We start from the raw sequence: 12,286 nt of genomic DNA on the forward strand, positions 1-12,286 counted from the left end.
AGGCGTCTTGTTCAGCGTGCTGTCAAACCTACACTAGCAAGGAGATCGGGCTGAAACTATAGCTACAAGCTATCCAAGGATGGTACTATAGAATGTCACCTCAAGGTAGGCCTAGTGGCGTCATCTCTTGGTTAGGCCGGAAACTTATCAATCCACCCTCGTATACCAAAAAGTTCTTCGTCATATAATCTGTCAAATCTGCCAGACGTGGATCGCAATTTCGAACTCTCTGGTTCCCATCAGCACGTCGTAGACAGCTCAACGAATGCAAACTATTGACATTAAAGAGACGGCCGGCATAGTAAACCCCTTTGTAGAAATCTGATGCCTACTGTGGTATTCAAAAATATTCAGCAAAAACACTTTTTGTTTTCTATCATCATCATCATGTCCTAAGACTGGTTGGACACGAACCTCCACTCATTCCTATCCGAATCTAATCTTCGCACTTCCCCAATACTAAAGCATCCCACATCCTTAACTATTTGCTAACGGTAGGTAATCTAATCTAGGTCTACCTCTACTCGTCTTAACTCCTGTTTCTACCTCTAATTTGTCTCTAACTAGACCTTCGTCCCTGAGAAGGTGTCCTACCAACCCATCTCGCCTATTTCTTATTGGCTTCCACAGAGTCCCCTGTTCTCCTATTCTTTCTAATACCTTTTCATTCCCAACCTTCTCTATCCACGATATCCTCATCATTCGCCAGAAACACCACATTGTAAACGTAAACCAGAATTCTCCAATGAATTCCATTGAATCATTGTCTTTCCAGCATCCACACATGGAAGGTAATATAACGTGCATTTTGCCAAGTTGTCCCAGTAGGTATTGCATCATGGTGGTATACCAACCGGGCTTCTCTGGAGGACATCGACAGTTACATGGATGCTTATTAGAAATCCTTTCTTTAATTTCTCCACGTACAACAAAAATAACAGCCAACATATGGTTTTATTAAACAAGTGGGCAGTCGTCAATATGTTTGTATATCATGCATGTAGGTGCATATATTTATATATTCGCTTGTCGGTTTGATTAGGCACTAAAATTTAGAATAATTCCTACGGGTTTTAAGCACTTTATCGTCCGAGTTTATTGGAGTGAAGGTGACGTGATCGACGATATATCGCGCAAGCGCACGTCCCGCTGCGCCGCCTATGATCGTCTGTCAGTGGCGTCCCCGTGTGCCCTAGTGTTTGGCGATCGGTAATTTATGTCGTTGTTTATGCCTTTCTTGGACGGACGCGATTGCGATTTAATTTAATTTAAGTATTAAGGGCCGACAGCGAGTGTTATATGGCATCCAAGCACTAAATATAGACAATGAACTCGGAGGTGGATACGACAATGACGCGCCATCTGTTGTTGTTAGTCTTGTTTTTTTTGTGGCTTTTTACTTTTCTTTCTTCCTTTTTTTTTTGTTCTTTTTTCGTTTTTCGATCGTTATTCAAACGAACACAAAAAGACAACGACCGACTAGAAATATTCATAAATGCATTCCAACTACGACAATCGTAAACGAATGAAGCTACGGCCGTTTGAAACCTACACATTCGAAATTATTGCCATTTTAACGGGCTCGGTACCGACCATTACTGCGATGAATAAATTTAATTGCAATCCGGACTTTTTCAATCGAATTTTTTCACTTTTTGTCTTCCGTTTTTATAATTATCTACATCAGTCTAGCTAATATTATTAAGNATTGTTTTCTTACAGAGAAATGAGCGAAGATTTCCCCATTCATGATCCTACCGATTAGCGGTATCAAATTAAAGACAGAACAGTAATCTCTCCTAACCAATGTGAAAATTAACTCTTCGGAATCAACTTATTACGGAGTTATTTAGCGAACTTTTGCACGTAAGTATTGCGAGTAATAAAACTTTTCGTGTCGCATCGAAAAAGCTCGTTGCATCACCTCGGTCACTTTTTCGGTCGATGAGAACAAAACCCAATTTGCATTCGAGACCAATAACTTGGGCATAAGCATCATTGCAGTCCTCCATTGACCAAAAGGCTGACCAAAAGATACATATCTATCGGGCATATGTAGTCCCGTGTGTATGTATACATACATATACGTATGTGTATGTACGTGCGTTAACAAATCGGAAAAAAATCATTGACCCTGAACACAACGTACCAGTCCAACCATCCAAAATTACCCAAAGGAGAGCTAATTACTAGTTCCAGAAAACACATAGTTAACTTCAAGTAGCGATAACGCAAGCCCGGCACAACGATACTATCTATAAATGATACGGAGTACGGTCACTCAATAACAAGATAGGTGCATACTTATAGCCTGCACTTAAAAGGACTTTAAAAGGAAATCTATCAGAAAGAAAAATATTTTCGATTCAAAATACAGACCGGTGGAGATGAAGAATTACGGGATTGAAAGGGCTAACACCCACCCTACATGAACGGCTTCTCTTACACGTTTCTATTCAATTGCAATAATGTAAAATTCATTGGTCAAACAATCAAAAATCATCATGCAGATAGAGAATTTCGTAGAAATTGCAGGAGATGGAGAGAACGGAAGTTTATAAAATGATATGGGAGAAAATAGGGCAGGGAGATATTCTGAGCATAATCCAGGAAGCGATGCAGCAGTTAAACGTTGCTTAATCTTAGGCAAAAGACAAGGGTCGGCTTTATAACCGCCTGATTGGAATTATACCTTTAAAAAAGCGTCTTTGTTTTCCTAAATTCCTGAGAATGTTGAACTTTCTTTAAAGTCCGATACTGGCAACTTGCTCAAATCTACTTGTTTGCATCTCTTTCTGTTACACATTAACTAGTGTAATGTTGTTGCTTTTTCTTTATTAGTGCCCGCTGCAATTCCTACCTGACTTCTCTTTTCTATGTTTACGATATTCCACACAACGTCCGTTGTGAGTAAAGGTAGCCGATCTGTCAACAACCGCTCTAGTCTAGGTAGTCATTTGAAAGAAGAAAGTAAATGGGACAGTTTTACTGGGGACTGTGTCAATTTTAAACGTCCCAACTGTATGTATTAGTTGTAAAAACGAAAATGGGGAACAGAAGAATGAAAAAACAGGAACGAGAGAAGGTGGGATAGGACTGAGAACCTTAATAAACAGAAAGTAGCATGTAGCTGTCATATAAACGCATATAAAATCCTTTATAAGGGTTCCAGTAATAATAGAAAGAGTTATTGAAATCTACACATAGGTACCCGTACAACAGGACTATCATGCTTGGGTACCCTAGACAAAGATTTTCAGTCTCTCTCAAGTCTCTCAGAGTCTTTTAGAGTCTTTCAGCGTCTCTGAGAGCGACTCTCACAGTCTTTCACAGTCTCTCAGTTATTGCCTGGGTGTTTTTATGAATCTCTCACAGTCTCTGTATGAGAAGCTCGAACGATAAAATTGTTAATTCAGAGATTCGAGTCTCTCAGAGAGAGACTGAATGAATAAAACTGAAAAATTGAGAGACTCGAGTCTCTCGAAGAAAGACTGGGATTTCTGAAATATGTTGAACTTAGAAAATTTATAAGGAGCAGTTTTCAAAAGCCATAATGGCACGTAAAGAAATAAAGCATTATTATTATTTACTAATACGCTTTTTCTACCTTGAAACAAATCACCTGAAATTTTTCAGGGCATATTGCGTGAACCGAAAATTTTCTTTACACCTATCATCATAAAAAAACAAGAAAATTGATACATAACAAAAGTGTTATAATGTAGCACCTGTTTGACTGTAATACGACCGTGTTTCACATAATAACGTTTTGTCTCTTAACTCGTTAACGGCACCTCGTAATTCCGCCGGCGTGGCGCAGCCTCGACAGATCATTAATATGAATCTTCTCCTTGATCTGCCTCGAAAACGCTGCATACTTGCAAAGATCTGATGGAAACGGTTAAACGTCGCTTGCTTTCTGTTTTAAACCTTTTCATTTAGTACGCTCGAGCCATGCTAACGCGAAATCTTTTTACGGATAATTACACCCGAATATCACAATTTAATAAAAGACACCAACATCCAAATATTTTCCGTCTTTTGGTTCCGAACAAATATATGCAAGTTTGATTTTACGAGACTTTCGTGATGAGTAGGTTAACAAGAGTGCATCATTAAGGGGTACCTTATTTTGGTTCCTAAACTTAAAAAATAAAGGAACCAGTTCCGAATTCATAAGAAATGAAGAGGTATTAGAAAGAATAGAACATAGGAAGTCAGTAAGGTATAGGGGAAATAGGCTGGTAGGACACACTCTGGCATGAAGATCTAGTCAGAGACATATTAGAGGCAGAAACAGGTGTTAAACGAAGTAGAGGTAATCTAGATTAGATTACTGTTCACAAATAGTTAAGGATGTGGGATGTTTTAGCTTTAGGGAAATGCGAAGATAGGATAGGAAGGAGTGGAGCTGCGTGTCCAACCAGTTTCATCATGATGATGATGAACCAATTGAACTGTTCACTGCTCTAGCTTTAGGAAAATGCGAAGATTAGCTCTGGATAAGAAGGACTGGAGGTGCGTGTCCAACCAGTTTTAGGACTGACGACCTTATGATGATGATGAACCAATTGAACACACTCTTCTTCCTATTCTGGGTCAATCTTCGCATTTCCCAAAAACCACAACAAATCGCACATTAAAATGCACCAACCCATTTTCTATTTATTTCTATATTTGATCTTTCACACAAATATGCGTTCAGAATTCGACGTTATTAAAAAAGAAAAAGTACTTATGAGATTGATATTTTCGAAAAAAGGTAGAATTTATTTGCATGCAATTTCGCGCTCAGTTGCATACAAACACGGTGAGACAGACACACACGGTCACATTTGGTCGATTCGTTTCAGAAGACGGCATCGGCACGAGCAACTTGCGGACGATGATTATTGTTGGACCCACGGGCCGCTCAAAGATGGTCAGTTTGTTTTAATAATGTCACGGTCTCCCATAAATACGCGCAGTTAACGAAAATATGGAGCCATACGTTAGGCGCTCGGTATAACTCACCGGCTATAATGGACGACCGTGCAAGCTCTCTTAACGGCCGAATATTTCTAAAAAGCCTGATTAAAATGCCGATTACAAATAATACCTAATTTTCGAATTGTCAGAGAACGGGTTCTTTGCCGCTTCGATCCTATCTGTGTGTGTGTCTGCCATTATGCACAGGGTGTATTTCAAAAGCACGTCGCGGTCAGTTTACTCGCTGCAGTCAACCATTTATTACTAGGTTTACCTTCATCTTGATTAATTTTTTAATTTCAAATTATCCGTGTACTAATCGTTTTACCATTGCTAATTTGTAAAATTGTAAGCGAATGCCTCAGGCGACGATCGATACCGCCGGCACTGATGCTCGGTGAACAAATCTCGCACAATAAAAAAATTTTACGGGAAGTATTCGAAAATATTGAGGAACATTCCGTGGCTGTCCAAATGAGCATATGTACAGTGCAAACTAGGGGTCAAAACGGGGTTATAAATTCATATAATAAGCAGCTGGTTTAGGGTAGTATGTTGACATAATGGACAGTAGCTCGGGGTATGTTAGGCAATTACTTTGACGTAATGATCTCTCACACTATAATACATTATCCACATTTAGTGGATTGTTATGAGAATTCTGACATAATGAGAGGCCAACCGGGTACATCTTCTGCTGCTGTTGTTGTTGCCCTCTATATTTCTTCTATTTCATTGGTAAAACGGTTTGCGTTTTTCGCCACCAGTTCCAGTCTGCAAAGCGCACATTGGGTTTGATTTAACGTTATGGAAACTAATTACAGCATTTACTGCAGATCATTGTATACACAACAAAAGAGTTGGTAGTGTGGCAAATAGGCAATGTGACCGATAAATCAAACGGCGAGAAAGAAGCGCGAGATCGCGCAACGCAAAAAATCGAACTCTTTTCTTGCCGAGAGTTGCACACTGACACAACATGTATGTGTTTATGGTGTGATGGGAAACGTGTGCATGAGCTGGAGTAGTTGCGTAAATGTGTGTGTGAGTATGTATTTGTGAGTAACAAACGTCGGTCTGTCAATCGTGGAAACCAGTTTGCAACTTTTACTCGGTAAACGGATCTAGATATGTATTCATTAAATGTGTCCATTAATGTTGGCGGAATGTGCCTTGATGTAGTCTGAGAATTTAAAAATATTCAACCTATAAATCATCAACCAACCTTCGAAATTTGGTTGGTGGGAGACGTTTAATAAAATGAGAAAATCAACTTTATTGTTCCATTTTCTGTGAACCGTATTCTTTCCTTTACAATTTGCCTATGAGACTTTATAGAAACATGGTACTGTTGAGAAAATCTCATAAAATGATTGATATGTATATGAAATCCGAGTCATCGTGGTTTCCTTTTATACAGGATGTAAGAGAAATAAGTAGCAACACAGATCTTCTAATATTGAATAGTGCAATGCCATAAAGATCCTGCAACTACATAGATGAAGAAGTAAACATTGCCGATTATCGAAGATCTACGATAAACAATTTAGTACTACATAGTTTGTTGAGGCTAGTACATTACAGGCATCATTATGCAAATGTAAGAACAGAAAAGAAAGAAACTGCAGCACTCGCTGCAAATGATAAGGATGCAGCAACTGTTCCTTTAAAAATTGCCATACTGATTGTGAGAGAAGCTGTTCCACAGTGACTGATCTACACTAATAATTGATATTGTATTGTCGTTAGTTATAAACGTCAAAAGGATAAACGCTTACTATGGGTTGACTGTTAACATAAACATCCCAAATCACATTTAATATAATCTAACAAATAAACAATACATGAGCAAAAATACAAAACAAATACTACACTGAAGCTAGTAATCACTAGCTGATTTGTTGAGTGCAGCGTTGCGTAGCGTATTTATGAACCAGGGCCGGAATTGAATTTACCTGTACTTTCTACTACGTGTTTCTCGAAAACAGTGAACATTCGGACATTCTGTTACACCTTGTATTATAATACAAAACTTTATTTAGGACAGTCTCCCAAATACGGGTCTGTTGTAAAACTATTAAGGGAAAAAGTTAAAATTATTACAAACAGGCATTTCGCGAGTATATTCTATGTACCTATATCGTATTGGCGTGAGTGATATCAAATTTACAAAAGAAATACTACACTGCTGCTAGTAATCACCAGCTGATTGTTGAGTCTAGCGTCGCGTGGCGTATTTATGAACCAGGGCCGGAATTGAATTTACCTGTACTTTCGACTACGTGTTTCTCGAAAACGGTGAACATTCGGACATTCTGTTACACCTTGTATTATAATACAAAACTTTATTTAGGACAGTCTCCCAAACACGGGTCCGTTGTAAAACTATTAAGGGAAAAAGGTAAAGTTATTACAGACAGGCATTTCGCGAATATGTTCTAGGTACCTATGTTGTATTAGCGTGAGTGATATGAAATTCACAAAACAAATACTACACTGAAGCTAGTAATCACCAGCTGATATATTGAGTGCAGCGTAGCGTAGCGTATTTATGAACCAGGGCCGGAATTGAATTTACCTGTACTTTCTACTACGTGTTTCTCGAAAACAGTGAACATTCGCACATTCTGTTACACCCTATGTTATAACGCATAGCTTTGTGTAGACAGTCTCCCCAAATACGGGACTCTTGTAAAACATTTAAGTGAATAAGTTAAAGTTATTACAGACAGGCATTTCGCGAGTATATTCCAAGTACCTATATTGTATTGACGTGAGTGCTATCAAATTCAAAAACATCGTAGAAGCTCATCGTGACACTGTGCAGATGACGAAAAGTACAGGGATATTTTATTATTCTTTCATATTTTCACTGTAATTTTAATAACATTATCTAAAATCAACATCTGTTGAAGATATTCATAAGTTCGTTACTTATTGCTATCAAGCACTAATACTTTAGATACAATTCACGTCACGTTATTATTTTGTTTAATGAGGACTAGGACGGTTTCGCAAATTTAATCAACTTCCTATATCAATCAAGAACATCATAAAATCATCTTATTAGTGTGTAACAATCTCTGTGTAGCAACAATGACGTATTTAATTGAAAATAACAAGAAGAGCCTTCAATTACGTCGGAAATAAACGCGAGGCAACGTGGTGGGCGTTTACTATCGATGTTCCGCCATAAAATGTCAATTTCTTCAGCCAAGAAATAATATAATAACACCTGATAGCAGTAAATCAGTCATTACGGAACTATGATTTTCATAACAACGTTAAATTACGACGTACCAAGTCGTTTCGACCATAAACTGATTAACTGGATCATCCGAATGTCTTTCCCATGCGAAACGCGAAACGTTCGGCTCCATTTCGACGAATTTAATTATGAAAACCCACTACTATAATAATAATATCAAATAGTTATTATATCAGTACATCAAAATACGAGGGTGGATTGATAAGTTTCCGGCCTGACCAAGAAAAACAAGGTTTTTAAAAATTTTTTTTTTTTATTTCTCAACATAATCTCCTCCAAGGCTGATACATTNTCAAGAAAAATTAGAACATCCCACATCCTTAACTGAGAAATAGAACAGCCAGTATAAAATGCGTAAATCCAAAATGGCGTCACAATTTAAAACATGCGACGACCGCCATATCTATTTCAAAGTTATTTTGTTAATATCTCGTAAGTGATGCATGATACGCCAAAAATACTTAAGATCTTTTCGATTGAAAATTAAATTTCCTATTTTCCAATCAAAAATATTTCTCTCTATTTGAACATATCGATCTGGCATCCCAAATTTTCTGCCCCTAATCCCCCAAGCGATAAACAACTTTCAAACGGCCTACTACAGCGGATAATACATTCACTCCCAAGTTGGTACCTAAGCACACATACACAAAAGTATAATACGTACATGTACCTACTACGTAGGTATAAAAATGCAAAACAAACATTAGTAATTTAAAATGCAAATTAATACAAACGAATGGGCCCGAGCCAGAATGATGTTCCCATTTTAATGTAACGGGCATTACCGCATACATTGCTTAATTAGATTAAGTAGAATAATAAAATGAAAGATGACCGGGCTACCAAACAGATAATGACGGTCATTGAGATGGCGGAAAAAAAGTTTAAATTATAATTACTCTCATTAGATTATACAAGGCATCTTTCCATCATCATCACAAATGATGTACAGTCGCAAACACAATTTGTTTGCAACGGTCGGTCAAATTAAATTAAAAATTTCGCGCAATTATTCACAGAATACCATTAGTTTTGCAAGAAATTATAAACTGGTGGACCTACTTTCGTTAAAATCTTCACAGCTATTATTATTAATTAGATGAACCCGTCCACATAAGGTCAAAATGTATCAGTCAGATTGAATAGCGAATGTAGGCATCTGAACCCGCTCATTTTATTGCAATTGTTTAGTTCCATCTCGAATATGCTAAAAAATTAAAAATTCCCATTAAACGATAACATCTTGGATATCAAATGTAGGCCATTTAATTAGTTCCATCCTATCATTAGACGTTTTAATGGTCAGTTAATTCCAGAAAATCATATTATCAGCTATCTCAGTTGCACCAATTTCAGTTACAAAGCAAAAAAATTTTTTTTATCGTTTTCATTCGCTAATATCTTTTCAACTGCTTAAAGAAGTCAATTTTGTAAAATCCGAGTCCCCGAAGCTAAAACGAACGCCTTTATATTTTACGCATATTTTGGCGTTTTTCTACAAACATTAACCGTGCGTTTTTTGAGTTTTGTGTATTTTTTATGCTCCAAAAAAAGAAATATCCAAAACTCGACAACTTTCCGTTAGTATTTTTTTCTCGTTAGTAGATTATGTATACCTAAATGATTACTTAATTTCGATTCAATATCTCACAAATAAAATGTCATTCGATCAGAATTTGAATTTCTAATAAGTATGTATTACGATAACGCAGGGAATAAATTAAAATGTTGTAACAATGATTAATGATTTCAGAATTTTTATCTGACGAACGTTTTCCAATGATGTTATTACAACTGCAGACAATAGCAAATAAATTGTTTATTTAATACATTCATGAGCTCAGGGATTATTTGTTGGTAACATCAACGTTTCCTCTAAAACAGGAGCATTTTTGGTACTTTAATGTCCAAAAACCTTTTAAATCCTAAAATTGGGTTCGCAAAAAACCATATCGCACATCTACGTCCAACGTAGAGTCCATTTGATTCGGAAGAGGATTATCGATTGAGGCCCCCAAATTCCAAACAAAAGCCATGTATCTATCTTACGTTTGGAATTGTTATGAGCTTATGAAGGGGTTGTTTTAAGATGGCATATTAAAAGATCATCATCGACTGAAGCCTCAAACTCCAAACGAAAGTCAAGTATCTATCAATTAGTACTTCCGATTAGAATTAGAATTGATGTTATTACATATTTAAGGAGTATAATAAAATAGACCAAGCAGATCCTTTCTGTTGTGCGCGTTTGAAAGGGTTATTTTACGTGGACGCATTGGAAGAGGATAATCGATTGAGGCCCCAAACTCCAAACAATAGACAGGTATCTATCGTACGTTTGGAATTAGAACTGATGTTATTTTTACATTAATATATAATGAAATGGATCAACGATATCCCTTCCATTGTGAGCGTTTGAAGGGGTTGTTTTAAGAGGGTACATTTGAAGGTCATCATCGATTGATGTCTCAAACTCCAAACGAAAGTCAGGTGTTTATTAATTAGATCTTCCGATCGCAGTTACTACCGATGCTATTACATATTTAATAATCGTCATCATCATAAAGTCCTCAGTCCTGACCGGCGGGACACGCACTCTTTCCTATCCTGAGCTAATCTTCGCATTTCCCTAAAACTAGAACAACCCACATCCTTGACTATTTGCGAACAGTGATCTAATCTAGGTCTACCTCTATCCCTCCTAACTTCCGTTTCTGCCTTTAATATGTCTCTGACTAGACCTTCATGTCTGAAAAGTGACTTCTTTTTATTGAAGGCGACTCGATCCTATGCTATCCTCTGCTTTATATCCTCACTACTCCTTCCGTCCTGACTTATCTGACTTCCTAGATACCTAACATCGGCCACTTCTTCTAATTTCTCGTCTCCTATCTTTATATTCGCTCTTTCCCTACTTTTCCTTCTCTAGCATACCAGTATAATGGATTACATTGGACGGGACTTGAAGACTGAATCATTATAAACACATCCGTTTATTTCCTTTCAAACTGATTGCTTCTTTTAAAAATTCTAGTTCACATTTGAGTTAATCTTGCGTTTTAATTTAATACATTCGTGGAAGTGATTTTTCCTCTTTATTCCGAAAAAACTCATGACCCAGTAAACTCGCCATGCAATACGTCTCTTGACAACACTTTGTGCGTTTTAAAGCGTGGTCTAAAAGATTCACTAACCGTCGGACAGACACGGACAGTCGTACCCGCAGCCACAACGGTCCTATATCTATCGTACAACATGTAACGAACACACCAGAAGCCAGACAGATATTTGTTGTGAGCTGATGAGCCGGCCTGTTCGAGATTTTCGCTTCAATTTAATTAGTCATTGTTGTCTAGACCAGACGGGTACAAGTAATGATACATTGTCGGGAGCAATCTTTAAACTAAACTAATTAACTTTGGTAACGCTGGAAAACGGTACCTAAGCGGTTTTGGCATTGACATAACAAACTTCAATCCGACAATGAAGAAGTAGAATTTTTTCACCACCCGTACAACACGTCACTTTAAGCTATAATTAATTGAAAATATGAATTTAGAATTCGTCTAACGACAACATTAGTCTAGGTCAATTTTGATGCACTTAATTCTGCAAAAGAAAGTCAGATGTTTCAGTTTTAAATATTTTTAAATTGTCAAATAAATATGTTTGATTCTGAGTTATCCTTAATCCTTATTAAAATAAAAAATGTTCGATCTGAATATCATCTACTCTAAAGCGATGATGTAGTCAAGGGGATGGCAGATTTGGTTCTTTACTTTAATTACCAAAAACAATTAAGTGTGTGACCCAACAGGAAACATTATTTTTACAATTTGGCTCTTCGTTTGTATACGAGGGTGGATTGATAAGTTTCCGGCCTGACCAAGAAAAACAAGGTTTTTAAAAATTTTTTTTTTTTATTTCTCAACATAATCTCCTCCAAGGCTGATACATTTCTCATAGCGGTGTTCCAGTCTATTAATGCCATCTCTATAGACTGATTCGTCAAGCTCCTCAAAATAACCATTTACAGCTTCGATTACT

The sequence above is a fragment of the Agrilus planipennis genome, unplaced genomic scaffold (genome assembly GCF_000699045.2).
Source record: "Agrilus planipennis isolate EAB-ADULT unplaced genomic scaffold, Apla_2.0 scaffold6, whole genome shotgun sequence".
NCBI classification, from domain to species: Eukaryota; Metazoa; Arthropoda; class Insecta; order Coleoptera; family Buprestidae; genus Agrilus; species Agrilus planipennis.